Here is a 26,892-nt window from a genome sequence, read left to right on the forward strand (position 1 = left end):
AATTTGAATATATTCTAACAGCAGAAGTTATGGTTCTTTTAGAGGCATTGTGGAAACACCAGGAATTCTAGGGAACACATGTTGATATAAAACATAAGTCACACAATAAGAGCTACCTTTCTTTTTTCTCCTAACTACTATTTACTGCAGGTATATTATATTTCAAGCATCGCTAAGCATTTTCCATATGGTATTCCATTAATATTTGCAAAGAAGCTGTCATTTATACTTTCTGGTCCTCGTTTAACAGATGAGAAAAGCAAGTCTGGAAAAGGCTAAGTAACTTGCCAAAATCACAAGGCTGGTAGGTAGAGGAGATGTGATTCTAATGCAGGTCTTTATCCTCTCCTTTTGATTTCTTTTGATTTTGTTTTATTGAAGGGATTGGGTGGTGCCAGTGAAGGAAGATGCATCTTTCTTCAAGTTCTTTGTTGCTTCCGGAAAGTCTGTGTTGATTAAGGAAAAGAAGATGTTTAAGTTTTTGTTTCACAGGCATCCTTTGATATTCCTATTTCAGATCATTCTTTTAAAGGGACAGCTAGGACATGCTAACTTCCTTCTATAATCACATTACTCAGAGATGGATACAGGCATCTGAACATGATTAGAGTCCTTTTTTTCTGTATTGCTATCATGAAATATGGGTTCAAAGTACATTTCAGGTCCTGTTTGTTTTCATATTGACAAACCTCCTGTACCTTCCACTGATTACCTTTTTTAAAAATTAAGTAAGGGGTGCCTGGGTGGCTCAGTCGGTTGAGCACCCAGCTTCGGCTCAGGTCATGATCTCACGGTTTGTGAGTTCGGGCCCCGCGTCGGGCCCTGTGCTGACAGTTCAGAGCCTGGAGCCTGTTTCAGATTCTGTGTCTCCCTCTCTCTCTGTTCCTCCCCAGCTCTGTCTCTCTCTGTCTCTCTCTCTCTCAAAAATAAATAAACATTTAAAAAAATTTTTTAAAAATAAAAATTAAGTAAACTTTGTTGAGATGCGATTTACATAATGAAGATTTAACTATTATAAGTGTCCAATTCATTGAGCTTGGGTAAATATGGACACTCATGTAACCACAAGCACTATAAGGATAGATATTTCTATCATTCCAGAAAGTTCCTTTCTATCTTTTGTAGCTCATCCCTATGACCACATATTTGATATTTGGCCCAGGTAATCATTGATTTTTATGTGATTGTAGATTTGATTTGCATGTTGTAGAAGTTGCATAGGTGGAATCATATAGTACGTGCTCTGCACTTTTTTTCCTTCTTAGAATAATGTTTTTGAGATATATGCTTTTTAAAAAATTTGTTTTTAATGTTTATTTATTTTGAAGGAGAGAGAGAGAGACAGAGCATGAGCGGGGGAGGGGCAGGGAGAGACAGGGATACATGGAACCTGAAGCAGGCTCCAGGCTCCGAGCTGTCAGCATAGAGCCCAATGTGGGGCTCGAACTCATGAGCCATGATATCATGACCCGAGCCAAAGTAGGATGCTTAACCAACTGAGCCACCCAGATGCCCCCAGATGCCCCCAGATATATCCTTTTTGATGCATGTATCAGTAGTTAGTCCTTTTTATAAGAAGGTAGTATTTATTGTATAGATATAACACAATTTGTTTATCCATTCACCTGTTGATGGATATTGGGGTGGATGCCAGTTTGGGGCTATTATGAATAAAGCTATAAGAACATTTTTGAATACATTTTTTTTTGTGAATATATGTTTTCATTTCTCTTGGGTAACTATCTAGGAGTAGAATTGCTGGTCAACATGGTAAAGCTATGCTGAACTTTTAGGAAACTAATCCATTATTTACCAAAGTGGTATACTCCTATATGAGAGTTCCAGTTACTCCACATTCTGACAAACACTAGGAATTGCCAGTATTTTTAAAATTCTGGCCATCCCATTGCATGCAATAGTTTTTATTTGCATTTCCTAAAGACTAATGGTTTGGGGCATATTGTAAGGTGCTTATATAACGTTTTTTCTAATCTTTCTGTTTAACTATTTTGTCCATTTTAAAAATTGGATGTGTCTTCATAGGGTTGGGTTGTAAGATACAAATCATTTTTCAGATACATGTATTCAAATGTAATATCACAGACGGTCATCCTTTTATTTACTGCCTTTCAGGGAATCAGTTTTTAAATTTTGATGAAGTCCAGTATAGCAGTGTTTTCTTTTTTTTTTTTTAATTTTTTTTTTCAACGTTTATTTATTTTTGGGACAGAGAGAGACAGAGCAGGAACGGGGGAGGGGCAGAGAGAGAGGGAGACACAGAATCGGAAACAGGCTCCAGGCTCCGAGCCATCAGCCCAGAGCCTGACGCGGGGCTCGAACTCCAGGACCGCGAGATCGTGACCTGACTGAAGTCGGACGCCCAACCGACTGCGCCACCCAGGCGCCCCAGCAGTGTTTTCTTTTATGACTTGTGTTTTTCTCTTCAATCTAAGAAATATTTGTCTATCTGAAGGCCACAAAGATTTTTCCTGTGCATTCTTCTAAACTTTTAGAGTTTTCACTTTTCACATTTAAGCCTATAATTATTTTAAGTTAATTTTTATGTATGGTATGAAGTAATGGTCAGGTTTTATTTTATATAGATACCCAGTTTTCCAGCACTTTTTGTTGAAAAGACTATCTTTTCCCATTGAAATATCTTGGCCTCTGAAAACCCATTGATCGTATGTGTACAGGTCTATGTTGAGACTCTGAATATGTTCCCATTGATCTATTTGCTTATATTTGTGTCTTACTAGGACTTTATAGATCTTGAAACCAAGTTCTATAATTCTTCCATTTCTCTTCTTTTTTAAGTATTTTTTTAAGGTTTATTTATTTATTTTGAGAGAGAGCCTTATGTGGGGCTCTCAAGGATTGTGAGATCATGACCTGAACCAAAATTAAGAGTTGGATGCTTAACAGACTGAGCCACCCAGGTGCCCCCATTTTGTTCTCAGCAAAGTTTTATAGTATTAAATAAATAAAACTTGCATATGTTTTGTTAGATTTATTCCTAAGTATTCAATTTTGGATGCTATTCTAAATAGTATTATTTTCAATTCAATTTTTAATTTTTTTTCTTAGTATATAATTGATTTTTGTATCTTGTTTCCCGAAACTCAGTTCAACTCATTATTAGCTCTAAGGTTTTCTCTAATGGGTGCCTGGGTGGCTCTGTTGGGTGAGTCTCCAACTCTTGATTTTGGCTCAGATCATGATCCCACAATGGTGAGATTGAGCCTCACATTGCCCAGCACTGAACGTGGAGCCTGCTTAAGATTCTCTGTCTCCTTCTTCCCCTCTCCCCCATTCATGTTCCTTCTTTCTCTCTTTCTCTCTTAAAATAAATAAATAAATAAATAAATAAATAAATAAATAAATAAATTTTTCTCTAGATGTATTAGAATTTCTTCATATAAAATTTCTTTATCTTTGAATAAAAGCATTTTTATTCTTTCTCTTAATCTGTATGCCTTTTTTTCTATCCTTATTCAGCTGGCTTAGACCTTTGAGTACAGTGCTAAATCGTAGTAGTGAGAGAAAACATCCTTGCCTTCTTTTTGTCCCTAAGGGGAAATAGTTAAATATATTTGTTGTTACAATTAAACATTGTGTTAACTATAGATTTTTCATAGATACTCTTTACTAAGTTAAAGGAAGAGAATAGGTGTTAAATTTTGTCAAATGATTTTGTTATATCTATTGATAGGATCATATGTTTTTTTTCTCCACTATTTTTTTTAATATGGTAAACCATATTGATTGGTTTTGAAATTTTATGATAATTTTCTAATACTTGAATAGGTCCCACTTTGTCTTGGTATATTATTCTTCTTATACATTTCTATATTTGATATGCTAATATTTTGTTAAGGAATTTTGCCTCTATATTCATGACAGTCTTCAGTTTTTTTCTTTTTTAATTTTTCATTTAAAAATTTTTTGTTTATTTATTTTTGAAGGAGAGAGAGACAGAGCATGAGAGGGGGAGGAGCAGACAGAGAGGGAGACACAGAATCTGAAGCAGGATCCAGGCTCTGAGCTGTCAGCACAGAGCCTAATGCGGGGCTCAAGCCCACGAACTGGGAGATCATGACCTGAGCCAAAGTCAGATGCTCAACCCACTGAGCCACCCAGGCACCCCAGTGTTCTTATACTATCTTTGTCTAGTTGTTTTGGTATCAGGATAATACCAGCCTCATAAAATAAATTGCAAAATATGTCAAGGAAGAAGTAAAATTTTCACTATTTGCAGATGATATGATACTGTATATAGAAAACCCTAGAGATTCCACCAAAAACCTGCTAGAATGGATAAATGAATTCAGTAAAGTTGCAGCATATAAAGTCAATATGTAGGAAATCTGTTGCACTTCTATTCACTAATAATGAAGCAGCAGAAAGAGAAATTGATAAAACAATCCCATTGATAATTTCACAAAAGAGAGAAAAATACTTAGGGATAAACTTAACCAAAGAGGTAAAAGACCTGTACTATGAAAACTATGATGAACTGATGAAAGAAATTGAAGATGACACAAAGAAATGGAAATATATTTCATGCTCATATTGTAAGAACAAATATTGTTTAATGTCTTACTACCCAAAGCAATCTACAGATTTAATGGAATCTCTATCAAAATAGCAACGGTATTTTTCACAGAACTAGACAAAAAGAAATCCTAAAATTTGTATGGAACCCAAAAGTCTCTGAATAGCTAAAGCAATCTTGAAAAAGAAAAACAAAACTAGAGTCACCACAATTCCAGACTTTAAGTTATATTACAAAGTTGTAGTGATCAAAACAGTACGGTACTGGCACAACAATAGATACATACATCAATAGGACAAAATAGGAAGCCCAGAAATAAACTTACAATTATATGGTCAATTAATCCTTAACAAAGGAGGAAAGACTATCTAATGGGGAAAAGACAGTGTCTTCAACAAATAATGTTGGGAAAACTGGACAGCTATATGCAAAAGAATGAAACTGAACTACTTTCTCACACCATATATAAAAATAAACTCAAAATGGATTAAGGATGTAAATGGGAGACCTGAAACCATAATAATCCTAGAAGAGATCATAGGCAGTAATTTTGGCATCAGTAATTGCAACATCTTTCTAGATATTTCTCCTGAGGCAAAGGAAACAAAAACAAAAAATAAACTATTTGGACTTCATCAAAATAAAATATCCTGGAGTACCTGGGTGGCTCAGTCAGTTAAGTGTCCAACTATTGATATCATCTCAGGTTGTGATCTTGTGGTTGTGAGATTAAGCCCCACATTGGGCTCTTTGCTGAATATGGGGCCTGCTTGGATTTCTCTTTCTGTTTCTCTCTCTCTCTCTGCCCCTCCCTGGCTCTCTGTCTCTCTCAAAAATAAATAAATTAAAGTTAAAAAATTCTTCAGCACAGGAAAGGAAACAACCAACAAAACTAAAAGACAGAATACTGAATGGGAGAAGATATTTGCAATGACATATCTGATAAATGGTTAGTATCCAAAATCTATAAAGAACTTATAGACTCAATACCACAAAAACAAATAATCTAATTAAAAAATGGGCAGAGGACATGAACAGACATTTCTCCAAAGAAGATGTACAGATGGCCAACAGACACACAAAAAGATGTTCAACATCACTCATCATCAGGGACATGCAAATCACAACTACAATAAGATATTATCTCACACCTGTCAAAATGACTAAAATGAAAAACTCAAGAAACAACAAATGTTGGTGAGGATGTGGAGAAAAAGGAACCCTTATGAACTGTTGGTGGGAATGCAAACTGGTGCGGCCCCTATGAAAGACAGTATGGAGATTCCTGAAAAAGTTGAAAATGGAAGTACTATATGATCCAATAACTTCACTACTGGGTATTTACCCAAAGAATATGAAACGCTAATTCAAAAGGATATATGCACCCCTAAGCTTATTGCAGCATTATTTATAATAGCCAAACTGTGGTAAAAGTCCAGATTTCCATCAATAGATAAATGGCTAAAGAAGTGGGATATATATACTTATACAAAAGAACTATTACTCAGCTATAAAAAAGAATGTGGTCTTTCCATTTGCAACAACATGGATGGATCTAGAGAGTATGATGCTAATAAGGGAAATAAGCCAACCAGAAAAAGACAAATACCAGATGATTTCATTCATATGTAGAATTTGAGAAAAAAAACAAAGGAAAAAAAAACAAGCTCCTCCCCCCCCCCCCCAAAAAAAAACCCACAATAGACTATGAACTATAGAGAACAAACTGATGGTTACCAGAGGGAAGGTGGGTAGGGGGATTGGTGAAAGAGCAAAGGGGATTAAAAGTACACGTATCTTGATAAGTGCTAATTAATGTATGGAACCTGCTGAATCACTATATTGTACACCTGAAATAGTATAACACTGTATGCAAACTACACTGGAATTAAAAATTAAAAAAAGAAAAACAAGAAAACAAGAAAAATTGAAAACAAATGAGCTAGCAGTGAGGAAGAGCCAAATAACATGAAAAAGAATTGGAAAATATTCTTACATTTTTCTCTTTAGAGAAAGGGTCTTGGTGTAGGAATGGTATTATTTTTTTCTTAAATGTTTGATAGGCTTCACCAGTGAAGACATCATGCTTCAAGTTTTTGTTACTAAGAGGTTTTTAATTAAAAGTTTGGTTGTTCAGGGGCACCTGGGTGGCTAAATTGGTGAAGCACTGGACTTCAGCTCAGGTCATGATCTCATGGTTCATGAGTTTGAGCCTCACATTGGGCTTTATGCTGACAGCTCTGAGCCTGGAGCCTGCTTCAGATTCTCTGTCTCCCTCTGTCTCTCTCTGCCCCTCCCCCATTCGTGCTCTGTCTCTCTCAAAAATAAACATTAAAAAAATTAAAAAAAAATTTAAAGTTCAATTGTTTTAATAGACCTATTGCTATTCAGATTTCCCATTTCTTTTTTCTGCTCTTTTGGTAAATTGTGTTTTTAAAAAAGTTTCTTATTTAAGTTGTTAAATTTATAGCCATATGGCTATTCTTAGTGTGTGTGTGTGTGTGTGTGTGTGTGTGTGTGTGTGTATTAGTTTTTAAATGTTTTATTTTTATTTTCGAGACAGAGAAAGAGCATGAGCAGGGGAGAGGCAGAGAGAGAGGGAGACACAGAATCCAAAGCAGGCTCCAGGCTCCGAGCTGTCAGCACAGAGCCCGATGCGGAGCTCTAACTCACAAACTGTCAGATCATGACCTGAGCTGAAGTTGGACGCTTAACTGAATGAGCCACCCAGGCACCCCTAGTTTTTAAATATCTATAAAATACCCCAAATTCCAGCAGAATATAGTCTAAATCTATTTCTCACTCAAGTAAAATTTGCTAGAGGTCGTCTTAACCTTCAGGGGCTCCCAAGCATGTACTGAGTCAGTGATCTAGGCTATTAGATCTTGTGGTTCTGCAATCTTTATGCATGGTTCCCATACTCAATGCTGAATGGAAATAAAGTTAGAATATCTTGCAAGGTTTTCCCTTGCCTCAGTTTGGAAATGAAACATGTCATTTCCACTCATAACCTTTGGCCAGAAATAGTCACTTGGATTTGTTCAGGTGCAAGAGAGCTAGGAGATATGGTGTCTAGTGTGCCCAGTGAGGAGAGAATACAATACTGATGAGCACTAATGATGTCTACCGAAGCGTTCATCTGTCACCTGACATTATGCTTCTCTCCACCACTGAAGAGAGCACTTCAGGCCGTATTACATGCCTGTAATCCCTCCACCTGTTCAAGTGCTTTCATATCCATTATCTTAATGTGTCTCCAAATCACTGTGTGAGTTACGCAGGGCAGGCTCTTTTAACCATATTGCCTTGGGCGAATTATGGTGAGTCCAGACACACATCAAAGGAGAGAAACCAGAAAGAATTTTTCAGTTTTGTTGTGCTGATGATTCCCTGGGCAGAATACAGCATGCCATGCAGGACCAGTCAGGGGAAGCATGAGGGTCTGTCACCAAGGAGAGGGAGGGAAGGGAATGGTGGGCAAGCACCTTGTGATTTTTACAGGAAGGAAAGAGCAAGGAGAGGCAAGCAGATTTAGAATTGCCTAATTTAAAATCTTTCAACAGGATCTGGGTCATAAGGGCTATTAAAGGGTTGTCTGTTACCTGGCCCTGTTACTCACCCTGGAATCAGGTGAGTTATAAGGGCCAGGAGTATGAGTGCTTGATAAGGGAGGTGGTTGGGGTGTGGACTCAACTGACTTCTCAAGAAAAGGAACTGATGGGGCACCTGGGTGGCTAAGTCAGTTCAGCCTCCGACTCTTGATTTCAGCTCAGACCATGAGCTCATGGTTCCAGAGATCGAGCTCTGCCTCAGGCTCTGGGCTGATGGTGCAGAGCCTGCTAGGGATTCTCTCTTTCCCTCTGTTTCTCTACCCCTTCTCCACTTGCTCTTCCTTTCTCTGTCCCTCTCTCTCAAATAAATAAACATTAAAAAAAAATAAAAGAATGGGAACTGACTAGCCTCTAGCCTGGGCCTCAAAACTGGGTCAAGATAGCATTAAAAAAAAAAAGTATATTACCCAGGTAGTATTTATTGTCCCCACTTTGCATTTAAGGTACTGAGTCACTTTGAGGTTAGATCAATTACCTAAGATCATCTAATTATTACCTAGAGGGCCCTAGGCTTAGAACACAAAAACCCTATTCACTGATGGATGTGCTTTACAGTGCATTGCCTTACACATCAGGGAGGTTTAATAAATGCTTCTGCGAATCACATTACCCAATCAGAAGCCTGGGTTCCCCACTCTGCTGTCTCATTTAGGAGCATGGCCCTTCCTCTTCTCACAGAAGGTCATAATCTGTCAGTCCCAGAGGGGCCACTGGACCCAGTTCCTCTTGTGCATCAAGGGGAAGCACACAAGATAGTAGATACTGAAGCCAGGATGGCAGCCTTTAAGGGGGTGGCAATAGTTAGAGCTGGTGATTGAAGCTTTTCCAAAACTAGGTTAACCTAGGCCAAAGGTTAGCCTAACACTTCAATGTCATCCTTTTAAAGGGATGTATGCATAGAACCATCACTTTCAATGATGCTTTAGGTCTTTCAAACACTAAATGGCACTCCTCCCTTACCACCGATCTCCCAAGCAACGTTGTCCAAGGCAAGCCTGCTGACTGCTGAATTCAGCTTTTTGGGGAAAAGCTAACAACCAGGAATTGACATGCTGTGCTGTTTAGGCCATATGAATATTAAGACCTATTTGCAAACACTATAGAAAAGCTAAATTGAGTTAATTTCTATTTCTTGAGTTGAAACACTGAATTAAAAAACAATTTAAATGTCTTACTCTTTTAGGAAAAAAAATCAATGCTTTAAAATTAATTTCATTTTTTAAACTTATTGTTAACTCAATAAAGCCTTTTGGGCTTTTTAAGCTAATTGTCTTTGAACTCATTTTAAATTCAAAAGTTTTTATAATTTTGATAATATTTTAAACACTATCTTCACTATATGGCAGTTCATGTTATAAACCTAGAAGGGTACAGAAAAAATTACCAAGGTCCTTGTGCAAGAACGACACAAATATCTTTGAAGCATTCTTACTGTTTTTGTGGAATAGTAGGAATTGTATTATTCTATTTTGTTTAATGGAATCATATGTGTGTGTCTATATGTATGTGTGTGTGTATATGCATATATATGTATATATGTATATATATGTATGTATATGTATATGTGTATGTATATGTGTATGTATACATATGTATATATGTATATATATGTATGTATATATGTGTGTGTGTGTGTGTATATGTGTATATATATATATATATATATATATATATATATATATATAGTGAAAATTTATAAACCTGTAGATAAATATCCGAAAGACTGTACACTAGAATGTTATCACTCGGGGATCTACAATGTGGGTACTTTGCTACAATTTTTATACTTTTGTTTTAACTTGATTGTTTCCAACAAGTTTTTAAGACATTTTATAACTTATAAAACAAGTGATTTGAAACATCTATCAGGCCATGAATCAAACAATTTATTTGAATGTGGTCAGGTTTATTTTGCCCATGTGTGAACTTCAAATCGTTTTCAGATTCTTGCCAATGGCCACAATGTTTGGCCACATATTATGAACATCTTCCATGCCATTAGTCTTCCACAACAGTGACATTTTGAATAGTTTCATAATATTTTACTTTCTAAGTGCATAAACACTTATTTCCAATTTTCCAGTTTTTAGTTTCAGTGGGTACAGTACAGAGGTCAGGCAAAGCCAGGAGTAACATACTCTCTTCTCAACCACCTTCCACCTCCTTCTCTACGTGGACACATTTGTAAAAGTTTAAAGCACGTTTTGCTGGACTGTTTACTATTTCCATGCAAATTCAGTCAGTACACGCTCCTTCCCTGTCGTGCATCTTCTTTTCAGTATTTCTATCTCTAATTCTCCCAGTGGTAACCTAGAAATGATTTACTAATTTCAAATATCATTTGTTGATTTGTTCAGTATATGGAATGTTTATATCATTTACACTAGTTCCTTCTCCATTTGATCTTCAATCATCATGCTTTAATTATAAGTGTACTGCTTTATTTTCTGTTCTTGAAATTATATGAAGATATCTGTATCTGGACCTATCTCCATGCAATTACATTTGTCTTTCTCCCTTAGGACTGGGGCTGAAAAGGGCTAGATTCTATATGTTTTGGATTCTGTAGAATCCGTATGGATTCAATACATTTTGCTTGGCATCTGCACATATGTACCAGAATTCAAGCTTATCCAGTGACCCAACTCTTCCTTCTAGAGCAGCCATGGACCCCAGGCTCACAGATGGCAGACTGCATTCTGACTGATAGAAACCCACAGAGAAAGGAAAGGCAGGGAAAATGTGACCCTAGGGCTCTGGGTTCGTCTTCCTCCGCTGTCTTGAATTCATTTGGGTCTGACTTCTTTGTGCATATGGGCACAAGGCCCATTAAAGGCTTTAAGGCTATGACTAAAGAAAGTATTTATTTTCTTCTTGGGACATGCCCATGAGCAAGAAGGAGGACGAGGTCAGAAGATGTGTCACCAGACGCTCTTTGATATTCCCCCAAATTAATAACTGTCTTCAAAGGGGTGAGGTTACCAAGCAAAGAGCTGGGATTTTCTGGAAGTACTTTCTCCGAGAAGCATTATTTCAGTGGCCCCATCTGTCAACCTGGGATCACACACAGGCTTTGCAGACAGAGTGGAGTTTCCAATAATTCCTTCTACTTCCAGGCAGAAAGGCAGAGAGGATTTGAAGGACCAGCCACTGCTGTGACTGAGAAGGGGAGGTGCCCCTCACCTTGCTTTGCCTTTTAGAAATAATCCTCTTATCTGTGCACACTTTGCAAGCCTTCCTTAAATGAATCTTCCGGTGCCTACATGGGATTTGCACATCAGTCAGACCTCACTCACCCATTCTGCAGCCAATAGAGCAAGGCTAGGACCCCTTTCACTGCTTGTTTAGAGCTCCAGGGGTGCTCCCTGGAGCACCCCACTGTGCTTCCCCCACTGTGCTCCCGCTGCACTTGTTTCTGCATGGTCTCTAGTTTCCCACTGTTGGCTCTGTCTCTGTTTTTTTGGCAAAATCCTCTGAAACTTTTATGATTTTATTCCCTATCTTTTATAGTTGTTTTGCCAACTAATTTGCCTGCCTCTTTTTTTGTGGTTGCCGTGGAAGTCACTCATCTTTATCGAGTCTTTCTACAGCATTCCAGTTGGTATGCATAAAACAACGCTGTTTGTGTTTATCTTTCACTGGTTTATGTGACATTTAGTTACATTACATTATTACCAGACCATAGGCTGGCATAAATAGGTTGGGGTGCAATCGCAATTGACATGGCTGAGCATCCAGCTCCATTGGTGGAACTGACAGTGTTTGTGTATATCAGAAATTAGCCAACTAGCAGAGAGCCTTCAGTGCGCGGTGCCCTCAGCCAGTGTGATTTACCCAAGACACGGAGAGGATTCATTAAGCGAGTAGTTGTTTGAGGGAGAGCAGTTCAGAGAGATTGCTCTTCCATGAATTCTATAATGGTTAGTCACCAGAACTCTCTCCACATCAAAAGGACACTGCTCTCTGGCTTGTATCCCTGGGACCTGAGTCTTGATTAGCATATGTGGCTAGAACCTCAGCAGACCCTTTTTGGATGTGGGTGGCTGGGAGGAGGTGGGGATCATTCAGACTACCCTGCAATTGTCTTCCCAATATCAGGTTCAATGCCAAGCTCACTAAAACTGTAAGCCCAGCATATCTCCAATTATACCTATTGTGTTAGGCAGCCTCCTTTCCCCAAAGATGTCCATATCCAAATCCTTAGAATCTGTGAACATACATTACATGGCAAAAAGAAATTAAGGTTGCAGATGGAATTAATGTTGCTAATCACCTTATCTTAAAATAGAGAATTATCCTGGTGGGCCCAAGATAATCAGAAGGGTCCTTAAAGGTGGGAGAGAGTGAGTCGGAAGGAAATGTGCCTGTGGAGAAGCTCACAGAAATTCAATATCAGAAGAACTCAGTGTGCCATTGCTGGCTCTGAGGTTGGACCATGCCACGAGTCAAGGACTATGAGCAACCTCTAGAAGCTAGAAAAGGCAAGATTCTCTCCCGGAGCCTTCATAAAGGAATGAGGTCCTGCCTACTTCTTTGTTCTAGCCTCCTGAGACATGCCTCAGACCTCTGAGATAATAGGATTGTGTTTTTTTAAGTTTGTCATAATTTGTTATAGCAGCAATAGTCATCTAATGCATCTACCCTCTTAATTCTGTGACATCTCCCTTTTCCTAATAAAGGAAATTACATTTAGAGGATTTCTTTAATGGAAGCTCTGAATTTTACAACCCCTTCCTACTCCCCAATGTATTTAAATGTAGTTTTAAATCTGCTGCTTGTGTCCAGAGAAATGTAAAGCAAAGAGCCAAAACTCTTTACAACAAAACATTTAAAATGCTTCAAATATCCAAGGAGAGCTTTTAAAGGGCAGCTCTGTCATGGATGGAGAAAGAGTAAGGAGACTGAAGTGCTCTGCAATGTATCATGCTTGATAAGCCAAAGTCCTGGGTGAGCAAGCGTCAGACCCACACTTAGAGATGGGAGGGCCTCTCGGGGCAGCCGGCATCCCCTGCCCCAGCCCTGCTTGGCTGGATGGGTCCCCAGAGTGACCTTGTAAACACCAATTGCTGCCAAGTTTGTCTTGGCCAGTGTTGTCTATCAGCACAGAACCTCTTACATTTAGACAGAGAGACCCCAGGGAGTTGCAAGGAGGAGAAATGCCGAAGGGAACACGCACTGTTAAGTCAATAGGGCTTTGTACAGATCACCAGAGGAAGCAGAGCAGGGAGCAAGATATCCGGAGACAGGTGTGAGGCCTGTTGCTACAGGAAGTTAGAGGTCTGCAAGGAGGCAGAACGTTCCCCAGTTCAGAGTCCAACATAGAGGTGCAAACCCCTTATAGGGTGGTGGTGGTGGTGAGATCCTGAGAGAGTGCCCCGGTGCTCAGCCTTCTGGAGTGCAAAGGAGGGTCTTTCGCCATCAGCTCAGGTGCTGGGCCCCAGTGGAAAAAGAACAAAGTGAACAGAAGAGGAGGATGGTGGGGTTCTGCATGGGGGGGCCAGACTGTGAGGAAATACTCCTGCTCTTATGACCCTGGGTCAGCAAGAAGGAATAATGTGGGAGATTCTGTTACGGGACACCCCCTGAGTTAAAAAGCTTGGGCAAGCAGACTGTTGGCAAATTGCTGCTGCTCTTTTCTTCCAAACTCAGAAAATGCACCTGCTCTCATTACTAGAGATTCTCTGAGGTTTGTGAGCAGTGGGGTAACAGACATAAGCATTTCTGCAATATTAATAATCTAGAGAGGAAAGAGAGGGTTACCCAAGATGGGTGCATGGCTTGGGACAGGGCATATCACCCAAGACTTGATTCCCTTGTGTAAATGGCATCAAGGAGACTCCCCTGTATCCTCAGACTTAAGAATAGAGTGATGGAGGAGTATTGGGTAGGCTGATGGGCTAAATGGATGATGGGCAGTAAGGAGCACATTCATTGCAATGAGCCCTGGGTATTCTATGTAAGTGATGAATCACTAAATTCCACTCCCAAAACCATTATTACACTATATGTTAAATAACTTGGATTTGAAAAAAAAAGAGAATAAAGTGAGATATACATATTCTGTAAAGTTTGAAGCATTTTGCTTAAGTTATGATTAGTATTTTCATTGCTCTTAATAGATTGATTTAAATTTATATGATTTCATCAGAATCACCAAAGCCTTGTAACAATTTTTCTGTCAGAGTATTTTGTGGTGAAAGAATGAATTGATTCCTTTTTGGCCCTTCCTTAGTTATCTTTTATCTGTTCTCCTCCTCATGACCAAATACCATGTTTCTACTTTCTCACCTGCCATGCATGCATCTGTCCACATCACACTGACCTATATGTTCCCACTGGTTTACTGAAATTGCTTTGGACAAGGTCATTAATGATCTTCTAATTGTCAGATTCCATAATAATAGTAACAATAATAATGACGGTGATAGCTAATGCTTATCAAGGCTTAATTATGTCAGGCATGGCTCTAAGTGATTTGCATATATTAAGTAATTTAAATGTACACTATCTTGTGAAGGAGGTAATGTTATCAATCAGATTTTAATAAGAAGAAAACTGTGGCAGAGAGGCATCCTGGGCGTAGGTCACAGGATTAGAAAGAGGCAGAACCAGGATGCAAACCCAGGCAATCCTACTCCAACACCACGCTTGTAACCTCTACATGATGCTACTTCTTCATTTGACTGCCCTCTGTGGCTTCCACTGACAATCCCTGGTTGAAGATGGGGCATTGAAAAGCAGTGGAGGGTGCCTGGGTGGCTCAGTTGGTTAAGCGTCTGACTCTTGATTTCAGCTCAGGTCGTGATCTCCTGTTTCATGAGATTGAGCCCTTGCATTGGGCTCCGCACTGACAATGTGGAGCCTGCTTGGAATTCTCTCCCTCTCTCTTTGCCCATCCCCAGCTCATGCACATGCATGCATTCTCTCTCAAAATAAATAAACTTAAAAAAAAGAAGAAAGAAAAGCAGAGTGGGAAGGTATGCTAAGGCCATGCAGCTGGCAGTTAGATCTAGAGATGCCCCTGCTCTTGACATGGAGAAGTCTGTGGCACAGGCCAGGGTTGATAGCCTTTCTGAAAGTCCTTGGTCTGGGGCTGTGACTGGATCAATGCAGAAGGAATGGCTGAAGAGGCAGTCACAGGGAGGTAGGTGGTCCTAGCTAGACATTGGGACAAGTTACCAGCAGGGAGAAGGGGTCACTATTTCCAGATCTGGGGCATAAGAAGAGTCACAAAGTTGGTCTGTGGGGAACCACAGTGACTTTCAAAGCCTCTTTGTGGCACTTTGGAGGCTTTCAGATCTTTGGTTTCCCGGTGCATAAATGTCCCTGTCTTTTCATCAGGCTCTATGACTAATATGCCTTGGTGATCCACACATCTTCAGGTTCAAATGGCCAACTGGAGATTTTTTTAATTAATTTTTTTTTAAATTTTTTAAGAGAGAGAGAGAGAGGGAGAGAGAGGGATCACAAGTGGGGGAGGGGCACAGAGAGAGGGGGACAGAGGATCTGAAGCAGGCTCAGTGCTGACAGCAGCTAGGCTGATATAGGGCTTGAACTCAGGAACCATGAGACCATGAGCCTGAGCTGAAGTTGGAAGCTCAAACGAGTGAACCAACTGGGTGGCCCCCAACTGGGGATTCTAGTAAAGCAGACAGTACCCTCCTATACTCTTGTTAGCTTCCTCTCAGCCTCCTTAGGGTACAGTGAAGCTGGACAGAAAAGGCAGAGCCCATTGTAGTCTGCCCGTGGACATGCCTGCATCCTACAGAGATAGGAGAAAAAAGGAGTGAAGAAAAAGTCACATTCTGGAATGTTATGTTGAGAAAAAAAATCCTCAGAAATGAAACAAAGCTCTAATCAACTTGAATACAAATGTGTTAGCTTGCCTGTTCTGGGATAAGTAATTTTTTCAGATGTGCATAAAGCAATTTAGCCACTCATAAATTTGACAAGTCAAGACATAGTCCCTTAAAAAGCAATGTTGAGCAATTCGCCTGTTATTTTACAGAAACCATTTAGTAATCATATAAAGTAAGTGAGAGTAGGCAGTATAAATATTCCTAGTGCTCCTAATCAATGAAGAGTATCCCAAAGAGAGGACTCTGAGTATCTTGGAACAACCTTGTGTTGAGTGTGCACGTATGTGTGCATGCAGATGTGAATCCAGGGATGAAAGAGAGCAACTTTGTTTTTGTAAAGACCTTTTATTTTATCAACAGAATGAAAATAATTTGACCATGGCGATCTTAACTCTCCATGGCAGAGAAAGTCTTGATTGGTCTTTGTCTCCAGAATAGAACACCTTGGGTCTCTGGAAATGTTATAGCTACTTAAATAATTTATTCAAATGGTCACCAACCAGGACAGTGCCTATTTTGGGAGACCAATGTCTTCAATGAATTTCCCACCTCCCCCAGAAACCCATACCCCTGTTGGAAATATCAGTGAGATGCTCTGCTAGTCCTGTAGAAGCCCTCCAATCTCTGTTCCCTGGGCAGAGTCTCTAATTACCAACCATTATCTTTTCTTACTCTCTTCCTCTTAATAATACAACATTGCCCCCACCCTGAGTTTTAGCTGGGAACATGGCCCACATCCACCCAGTTAGAGGCTGATTACTCAGCCTCCCTACAGTCTAGCTGTGGCATGTAATTAAATTTTGGCCAAGAAAGTGATAATGGAAGTGATGTATGCAAACTTCCAGACTGAGTATAATGAAGCTGTGTGTCTTTCACTCTTTCTTTTCCTCTCCCCTCTGGCTGGGAAATGGCAATTGAAGCTGCTCCTTTGGACAGAGACGGAGGCTTCAAATTGAGGATGGCAGAGCTGCCCAACCTTTCTGGACTGTTTGATGAGAGAGAAGTGAAGTTCTATTTTATTTAAGCCTCTGGATTTGGGGTCTCTTCATTAAAGCAATTTTACCTGTAACCTAAGTAAGACATGACCTAAGAGATCAATAAGTTGGGCCCATTTGTGTCCTGAAGTACTGTGGTTGATATCTTCCCTGAAGCCTCAGTGACCAAAGAGAGCTACTGTGTAAGTGTGTGAGGGCAGAGCTCAGGACATTGTGGTTTGTTTAAACCATTACTGCCTGGGGAGCTAAGGAATGGAATTCATTGCAGTAGCCTGGAAGAACGCCACCTCAAGATTTACAAACATGTGTTTTATTGTTGCTGATTGTGTAACTTTTTATTTTGATATAATTTCAAGCATATACAAAACTTACATAAAAGTTGCAAGAAGAGTACAGGAACATTTTCAAATTTTCCAACTGTTTATACTATATCCATTTACTTTATCATTCTCCTTTGTGTGTGTGTGTGTGTGTGTGTGTGTGTATCAATATAGTCTCTTTAAAACATTACTTGCAAGGAAGGAGACTGTCTTTCATGATCTTTCACATTTTGAAAAACAGCCCAATTATTTGTAGAATGTTCCTCAATCATCATTAGATGTAGTTTGTTTATTTTGTGCAGGAATGTCATAGAAGTGATGTTATGCCTTCTCAGCGCCTCCTCTCAGGAGTCAAGTGATGCTCATTTGTCACTTTGATCACTGGGTTAGGGTGGTGTCCACCAGATTTTTCCATTGTAAAATTCCTCTTTTTGTCTATTAGTAAATGATGTGTGTTTGGCTACTTTGAAACCATGTAAATATCTTGGGGCGCCTGGGTGGCTTGGTCGATTAAGCGTCCGACTTCGGCTCAGGTCATGATCTCACGGTCCGTGAGTTCGGGCCCCGTGTTGGGCTCTGTGCTGGCAGCTCAGGGCCTGGAACCTGTTTCAGATTCTGTGTCTCCCTCTCTCTCTGCTCCTCCCTTGTTCATGTTCTGTCTCTCTCTGTCTCAAAAATAAATAAACGTTAAAAAAAATTTAAAAAAGAAACCATGTAAATATCTTGTTACTCATCATATATTCACTACCAGTTTTAATATCTTTTAATGATTTTATACACTAGGAATTTTAACATGGATTTACTTGGAGAAAGTATGTCACCTCAGAGAGGGTTTAGGACTACCTAACTTGGAAGAAGAAGGAGGTCTGGAGTCTAAATTCAACCTATCAACCCCAGGCTTCAGTTTCCTCTTGGGCAAAACAGATAGGTTGAGGGATGGTGGTCTTGGGTGAAATGGCTGCTCTCTAGCTTTCTTAAAAAAATTTTTTTAATGTTTATTTTTGAAAGGGAGAGAGAGCGAGAGAGAGAGCATGAGCAGGGGAGGGGCAGAGAGAGAGAGACACACACACAGAATCCAAAGCAGGCTCCAGGCTCTGAGCTGTCGGCACAGAGCCGGGCATGGGGCTCAAACTGTGAGGTTATGACCTGAGCCGAAGTTGGACACTTAAGGGACTGAACCACCCAGGTGCCCCTCTAGCTTTCTAAATCTAAGGATCTGGAGTTTGTAGGGACAGGCATCCTGACATCCTGGGAAGGTTAGTTCTTTGAGGTGCAAAACTCTCACATGCTCGCTCGGTAGTACCTTCAGCATCCCTGGCTGTTAATCACTAAAGTCTCAGAAGTTTTCTACACTGGAGAGGTTTTAAAATATGGCTGTTCATTCTTTGACACTTCTCCCATCAGGAGGTGGGGTCTACATATGTCCCCTTGAAGCTGGGTGTGCCTGCTCCTGTTTGTGCCAATACAGTTCAGCCACAGTGACATCATGTGACCTCTGAAGTTTGGTCCTAAAAGGCAAGGTAGTTTCCCCTTTGTTTTCAGGAAGTCTTAATCTTGGAGGGCTGGGACATCATATGAGAGATTGGCTACTGGGACTGCCATGCTGTGAGGAAGCCCAGTCCCTAGGGAGAGACCATGTATCCATAGAGTTGCTTTGGCTGACAGCCCCAGCCAAGTCCAGCTTTTGAGTCATGCTGGCTCAGGTACGAAACCTATGAGTGAAAACATCTCCATGATTCTGGTCTTCAGTTATTTGAGAACTTCTTAGCTATTTGAATCTTTCTAGCTAGAATCTCAAGTGTTGTGGAGCAGAGACAACCATACCCTATCTGAATTCCTGATTCCTCAAAATCTATGAGCATAACAACATGATGGTTTTTTTTCTTTTTATGTCATTTTAATTAGGAGGACTTTGCTATGCAGCAACAGATAACTGGAACATCCACCCCCTTCCCAGTTCCCCTGAGGGGCCTGTGTGACCTCAGGTGGGAGCCACTGTGGATTCTAACCTAATGCTTCTCTTTTTACTACTTGTCAACAAAATATATTTTAAATCAAAATATTACAATATGCTGAATGTGGTATGTCTCTCCTGTATCCTCTGGGGAAATGAGACCATGACTTTTGTGGGTTTTTTTGGTAATGTCAGCAGCCTTTGAACTTTAGCCTCATTTACTCTCTGGAGCCTACCAAGACCCCATGGCATGTTTATGGGACACGGACAACTTCCAAACAATAAGTACTTTATAACAAGAAATGTCACTTATACTCTACTTTTTCAGCTGTGCTCCAGAAGAGGTGGTGATGAAATGGAAGCTATAGAGGGAATTGTATTTCTCTAGAGATGTGGTTTATACATTTGGAGATGTATTCTGGAGTCTCCTGTCTCCTTATCCTAACATTGAAGACTGGCTAAGTGGGGAGAGTGAGAGCTTGTGACTTGACTTGACAAATACACTGTGGTCATTTTCTCTTGATATTTAATAGCTGCCAAACTGGAGGGAGACAGAATCCTAAACATTCATTCATTCATTCATTCATTCATTCATTCAACAAACCAGGAATTGTGCTAGGTTTTGGTGGTGGAGCATTGAAGAAGGCAGGCACAGTTTCTGCCCTCATGAAGCTTATAATCAACCTATCAGAAAAGACAATGAATGAGAAATTTATAAGTTTGGTGAATATGATACGTTGTGCTTCTCAGACTGTCTATGGCAAAGGGCCTGTTCATTTTTCCTACTTACCTACCTACGTACCTATTGTCTGTATATAGCATTTTTGACTTCCAGTCAGTCATGAATAGGTGTATCCTAGTACAGGTGACCAATGTGATTTGACATCCAAGTTGGACAACTTCCAGATTAATCTGCACACTGTTCAAAATAGATGAGCCTGTAGATTCCTTCCTTGGAAGTTTTGACAACGCCAAATTGCTACCCAGGTATTGACATGTTTACTTCTAATGTCTGTATTGATCTCCTTGCAGATCATTGACAGGACGCTTACACACTGGCCCTGGTGCACAGACCACACCTCGAGTTGCACAACTATAGATAGGGAGCAGTGTAGGCGGGTGTCGTGCTGTCACTTGCCCTTATTCACACATTTCTCAACGAAACTTAGAAAACTGGAGGGAATTTTCTCACAATGCACAGACTGACTTATGTTCCAAATTCTTATGCCTTCATTTTAGACTGATCGTAGGAGAACTGATGAGCAGAATCTGGGAGTCACCACCTTACCTTTGAGAATCTACTAATTCCTGCAAGGACATGCAGGTTCCTTCCCCATTGTTTCTCAGGTCATTCCGTTCAGGGCCTGGTGGGGAGGATGCAGAAGACAGAGTTGACTTGTGGTACTCCAGGTTCTCACATACCCAGTGTTGATATCATGGTTCTCCAAGGCACAGTGTTCTTGGGAGGCTGTAATGAAGAAGTGATTCTTTTTTTTTTTTAATGTTTATTTATTTTTGACACAGAGAGAGACAGAGCATGAATGGGGGAGGGTCAGAGAGAGAGGGAGGCACAGAATCCGAAGCAGGCTCCAGGCTCTGAGCTGTCAGCACAGAGCCTGACGCAGGGCTCAAACTCACAGACCGTGAGATCATGACCTGAGCTGAAGTCGGATGCTCAGCTGACTGAGCCACCCAGGCACCCCTGAAGTGATTCTTGAAATAGCTTTGGAGTCACTCCTTTTATGATATCCTTAGTGACATCATTTGCATTTTACAGGTAAAGAAATAGTAACATACTAATTAAGGAACTCTCTTGGGTGAACAGATAAGAAAAGGGACTCTCAGATTCTGAATAGATTTTTTTTTTTTTGGTCAGGATTTTAAAAACTAGAAAAAAAAACACTTAAAAAGATTTGAGGAGGGTGGATTTTTATGGTCTAGAGTTTCTTAATGCTTCTAACTATATATTTGAAATACTATAAACATTTTTTTATAAATAATTTCCTTTTGATCGTGTGCCTGGGTAGCTCATTTGGCTAAGCGTCTGACTCTTGATTTCAGCTCAGGTCATGATCTTGTAGTTTGTGAGTCTGAGCCCTGCATAGGTCTCTGTGCTGATGGTGTGCAGCCTGCTAGGGATTCTCCCTCTCTCTCCCTCTCTGCTTCTCCCCCAAAAATAAATAAATAAACTTAAAACACTTAATAAAAAAATTATTTCCTTTGGAAATCAACCCAAAATGCAATGGATTATGCAACAGCAAGGCATAATATTGCCCTCAAACCCTAGTTTACTTTGTGCAAAATGAGGAAAAAAGTGTGCATCATCCTAGATTCTCTCCACCAGCCTGACATGAGAGGACTGGCCTTGGGAGCATTCAGGGGCAAGGTCTCTGGGGAAGATCATGTGGCCCCTCTACTTCTCATGTATAACTTGGCCACTGAGCAGAATTTTGCTCAATCAAAATGCAGGGAAATCAGCTAATCATTGACATCGTGCCAGCTGTGGAGTATATTCACTAAGGAATTCGAGCTGGCAAATAAAGTCCTGCTGCTTATGTCCAGATTTATTTGTCTGAAAAGAATCATTCACACCCCCCCCAAAAAAAATCCAAAGAGCAAACAACAACAGCAACATCCAAACAGAACAAGAAATATAAAAGCCACCCAATAGTCATTTCTCCTGCTTTTCCTTCAAAAACACCAGTGTTTATTTAATAGGTCCACAGCCGTAGGATGGAAACAAACAGATCAATCACTAGGGTGTTCCATTGTGCCCATCATCCTGATGTCTGTTGATGGGATTTATCTGAGTTTGAAAGTCATCACAGGGGCACAGGTGCAGCTGATGTGGCATGACATTGGTGCTATATAAAGGACTGTGAGTGACAGCATGAAGGTAAAGGAAATTATGCCTGAGCGCTCCAGGCAGCCAGCCCACCTCCCAGCCCTCCTGCCACCCTCTGCCTTACCAGAGTCACCTCTTGGACACGGCAACCATGTCTCATCATTGACTTCAATAGCAGTTGGCACTCTGCTTGCCTCCTGCTCTGCCTGTGGCTAAGGCTGAGATGAATGTCTAATAGGCCAATCTTTCTCTGCTGGGATGAGCTCATTTTTATGTTGCTCCCTAGCATAGGGCTGTGCTTATTTCTCAGACAGGATATAAGTTTCCAGGGAAAGAGTCTGCTCATATCCAGAAGACCAAGACTGAGGCTTGAGATTTATGAGCTAAACAAAACTCTCAGTGGAAAGTTAAGGACACTAAAGGAAGAGTGTTTCTTCAGCATTTTAAACCCTGGTTTATGAATGGAGGAGAATAACTATCTACCACTAGGACCCACATCAAAGTATATACTTTATATAGCTTAAATAAATGAAATGCCACAAAAACCTTGAGCTTGTCCAAGTATGCTGGTGGGCTGGTTGGTTGAGTTGAAAGCTACTCCCTGGGGATTTGACTGGGGTCATTGTGAAGAATGGGCACAGTCAGTATGTTTTGGTGATAAGAAAATAGTCGCCATCTTCCCAGGGTCTCAGAATAAAACCTATGGTAGGAGAATCCTAGAATCCTAAATTTATTGCAACTCAGATTTGATCTGGATCAGTATCATTTTTCTCATCTATAAAATGCGCTGGCTTTGATGTATGTAAAAGCTCACTAGGTGAGTTACTAGGTTTCATGCAACCTGGTATAAGGTGGGTTGTGTGTACACAGGCAGTTGGGGTGGGGGTATGAATGGGGTTAGGTGCCCTGAGAGGGGAACTAGAAACTTAAGCTCTTGTAAAGCTTGCCCAGCACCTGCCTTCAGGAAGACTTTCCTCAGGGATCAAAACTCTGATAGTTTTTTTTTTTTTTTTAATTTTTTTTCAACGTTTATTTATGTTTGGGACAGAGAGAGTCAGAGCATGAACGGGGGAGGGGCAGAGAGAGAGGGAGACACAGAATCGGAAACAGGCTCCAGGCTCTGAGCCATCAGCCCAGAGGCCGACGCGGGGCTCGAACTCACGGACCGCGAGATCATGACCTGGCTGAAGTCGGACGCTCAACCAACTGCGCCACCCAGGCGCCCCTCTGATAGTTTTAAAAGTAGCATATGCTTGCCTTCATTTAGTTACTCATTCAGTAATTGATTCTTGCCTTATTTAACTCAGTAATTCAACAGATATTTATATGTGTAAACAGTTTACCAACACTTCTCACTAGGATATGTATGGGGCCCCAGCTTAAGTTCTTTTGGAAGGTTTACCTATCCTGTTCATTCATTTATTCGTTTAATAACATCCTTACCCTCTGGAGCTTGCATTGTCATATACAGCTCTTTAGAAGAACTAAAATTCTTTGCCCAAGATCTCTGGTATGGAGCTGGGATGATTCATGGCTGCTTAGGAGACACCTAAGCTGGATGCTTTTCAAGAGTCAGGCACAAGGTTTGCCTCACAGGGTCCTCCAGAAGGGTGGGTGTCTGCTCTGGAGGAGATGTGCTCGGAAGAAGGGCAGTGAGTCATGACTTTAAAACTTCTCTGTAGATGTTTTGCAGGTCACACATGTGAAGGCATTAAGCAGGAGGAGCAGAGTCATTGTCTTTGAGTTAGTTTTGCCATTGTTAATTACCTACCCTTATGTTGTCCCCTTCATGTTATCAACCCTGGCTGGCTTCCCTGTTGTTTTCCTGTTATTCTTTGAGCTTCAGCTCACGTATGCCTCTTCCAGGAAACTCCCTGATTATAGCAGATTGATTATATATGGCTCCTCGGAGCATCACCATCCCTTAGTATATGTCTGCATATTTCATGGAGACTTCATAGCTCATAGAGGACATATTGTCTCTCTCTGTCTAGACTCTGGTCTCCTTGGAGAGCAAACGTTAAGTGCTGTCCCTCTTGTTCTATTCTTGAATAGTGGACACATTGTTCCATGGGCACTGCTGACATGATGATACTTCAGTGGGCAGGTAGGTAGTTGGATCACACTCTGAGGTTACTTCGGGGGGGCTTTCTGTACAGGTAAGAACTTAACCCTGTAGCAGCAAGGCCCATCTTCAGCTGTTTCCATTCTATACATTTCTTGTTAGTGGTGCCCTGAGGGCTCCTGCTGTGTCTCCTCAGATTTTCCTGTTGGAACTTTGCATATGTCAGTTTGCCTGCAGACACTGCTCTGCTATGATGTCACAATTGCAACTTGATGAGAGCAATTTTCCTAAATGAAACAATCCTGGTGATTAGCTCTAGCTCCCTTCTGCCAGCCAGTACAGCTGGAATGGGCTGCAGCGTCTACATACACACAGATGCATGCACACACACAGCCTGGGGGGCCGGTTTCCTGGGTGCTCTAGGACCCACCAGAGCTCCTTCTGTAAGCCCCCCCTCCCTTCCCGAGGTAACAGCAGTGTCCCAGATACATGCATAACAGGTTTCCAATTTATTTCTTTTCAACAGCCTGTGGCAAACATTTCTTCCCCCTTTTCTCCTTTTATTGCTTGCCTTTACTTTATCTGCTAAATCCCTGCTTGTGGGTCTCCAGCTGCCTTTATAGCACCTGGCCTTGTTAATATCTCTGTGTTGTTGCAGTTGCTGCCCTTGGGGTCTTAATGAGGAGCAGGTGGATATTATCAGGTCACTTTCAGGAAAGAGGATAGGAAGGGAACCTATTACCAACCAACACATTATATAGGTTATCTCATTTAAAACCATCCTTGTGCAGTAAATACTATTTCTCTGACTTTATGATGAGAAAAACTATCCCCAGGAAAGTCCCCGGATATCATTCTTTGGAAATTCCCTCTAAGAGTCAGTCTCTCTTCTGCTCAAGTTCTTACAATGGAGTCCTAGGATCTAATATCGAGTAAAGATCACATTCCTTAGCCTAGTATTCAGAATTCCTTACCATCTGGCCCTCATCTACATTTTCTGTCCCCTTGCTCACTACTTAATATTCAATCATAATCAAATTGAGTTTTTTCCTCTTCTGCATAAGTACCTGACTCTTCCCCACCTCCATACCTTTGCTCCTGTCATTCTCCCCTTTACAATGGCTTCTTCAAACCATTTTCCCCGCATATACAGATGTTTAAGTTTTAAGAAGCAGCTCAAAAATCACAGGCTCCACATGGACCCACCTGGCCTGCTCAGTTGGAAGTGACTGTTCCCCACTCCCCCAACCATGGAGCCTAACCTGGATCACCCTGTAGTAGTAATCCTCCTTATCATCAGCCCATTTGAAGCCATGAAAGTGAAGAACTACCTCTGGTTTTAATTTATCGTCTCACAATAGGACCAGGGCAGTGCCTTTCTTAGAGTTGACAAAACAAAATAAAACAAGATAGTTGTTGAATTAATGATTTGGGGAAAGTCACTTTATCTTCTAACTACCATCTCCATCTGTGGTTAATAACTAGTACTGATTAAGATGCTTCTGAAAACTCACAAACATCACTACCAAAGGATTAGCATCTGAAAATTTTTGCTTCATGACGCTAGTTCTTTCATACTTCCCCAAATAGTTTATCTTTAGTAACTATCTTTGTATTTGGTTAAATGGCCATGGGTCTCCTTCAATGTAAACCTGAAATTTCACAATAATAAAAAATTCTTCCCTTCAGAATAGGACAGATGCAAATCAGGTGCAAAGTAGGCTAATCCCTTTATCCATGGACAATTGGTTATGCAAAAATTTACACATGAAATATGAATTATGCTTACCGCAGAAGTTATTTAGTGGTAACTTACCTCTCTTGACCTGCATGTAACTATTCATTTAATTAACAAACATATGTGTAGTCCTATATGTTTCCTAAGTTTCAGACCTGTGGATTTAGTTATCAACTTAACAACTCTATGTGGATGACTCATAGCCCTCTGGAACCCATGAAACCTAAAATTGAATTTATAACCCATACACCTGTCCTGCCAACCGAGCCCGGTCACATAGGACCTGTTCTGTCTGCTCTATCTAGATCAGATAGCAGTGCCCACCCATCTCCTTCACAAATCTGGTAATTAACCTCTATTTTTCCTCTTCCTTATTTTTTCTCATTCCTGCCCAAACAGTCAATTATTCAGTACTGTTGATTATCTTGCAGAGGTATCTGTAATGTATTGTTACCTCCACTGCTACTGAGTGTACCATTTTTGAATAAAACAACAAAACCAAAATGGCCAATTGGCCAATAACTTTTACAATAAACTTAAGGTATTAGGCATCTATGATGTCCTGACAACATACCAAGTTCTTTATAGATGTTATCTCATTTAACACTCACAGGAAGCCCTTGAAGGAAGGCATTTCAAACAAATTTCTTCTTAAAAGAGGAGATTAAGACTTAGAAAGTTGGGCTGCCTAACGGTTCACAACGGGTATGTGGCAAAAATGGGATTTAAAGTGAGTCTCTGAGACTCTGAAGTCTAATCTCCTTTGCTGTGCTATATTGCCTCTCACTGAAGAAAATGATAGTTTTGATTAAAAACATTCATCAGTTTGTTCAGCAAGTCCACTGAGCATGCATATGTTCTGAGCTTTGTTTTAGGCTGATGACAAGGTGATATTTTCAATCCTGGAGGGACTCCCGGGGCCACCAGCACTGGCCAGGTTGTGCTGCTGT

The 26,892-nt window shown here is 40.5% G+C and overlaps 1 long non-coding RNA gene and 1 other non-coding gene across 2 annotated transcripts; one reads left to right on the plus strand and one right to left on the minus strand.

Annotated features, from left to right (window-relative positions):
• Positions 1-290: 290 nt before the first annotated feature.
• On the minus strand, positions 291-24,401 carry LOC125162515 (uncharacterized). Its single transcript, XR_007151068.1, has 3 exons — positions 23,583-24,401; positions 20,583-20,762; positions 291-446 (listed from the first exon to the last, which is right to left on the minus strand). It is a non-coding gene; the product is annotated as an uncharacterized LOC125162515 (long non-coding RNA).
• Positions 9,499-9,603, plus strand: LOC125163142 (U6 spliceosomal RNA). Its single transcript, XR_007151302.1, has one exon. It is a non-coding gene; the product is annotated as a U6 spliceosomal RNA (small nuclear RNA).
• Positions 24,402-26,892: the final 2,491 nt, after the last annotated feature.

Source organism: Prionailurus viverrinus, chromosome A3 (assembly GCF_022837055.1).
Source record: "Prionailurus viverrinus isolate Anna chromosome A3, UM_Priviv_1.0, whole genome shotgun sequence".
NCBI lineage: Eukaryota > Metazoa > Chordata > Mammalia > Carnivora > Felidae > Prionailurus > Prionailurus viverrinus.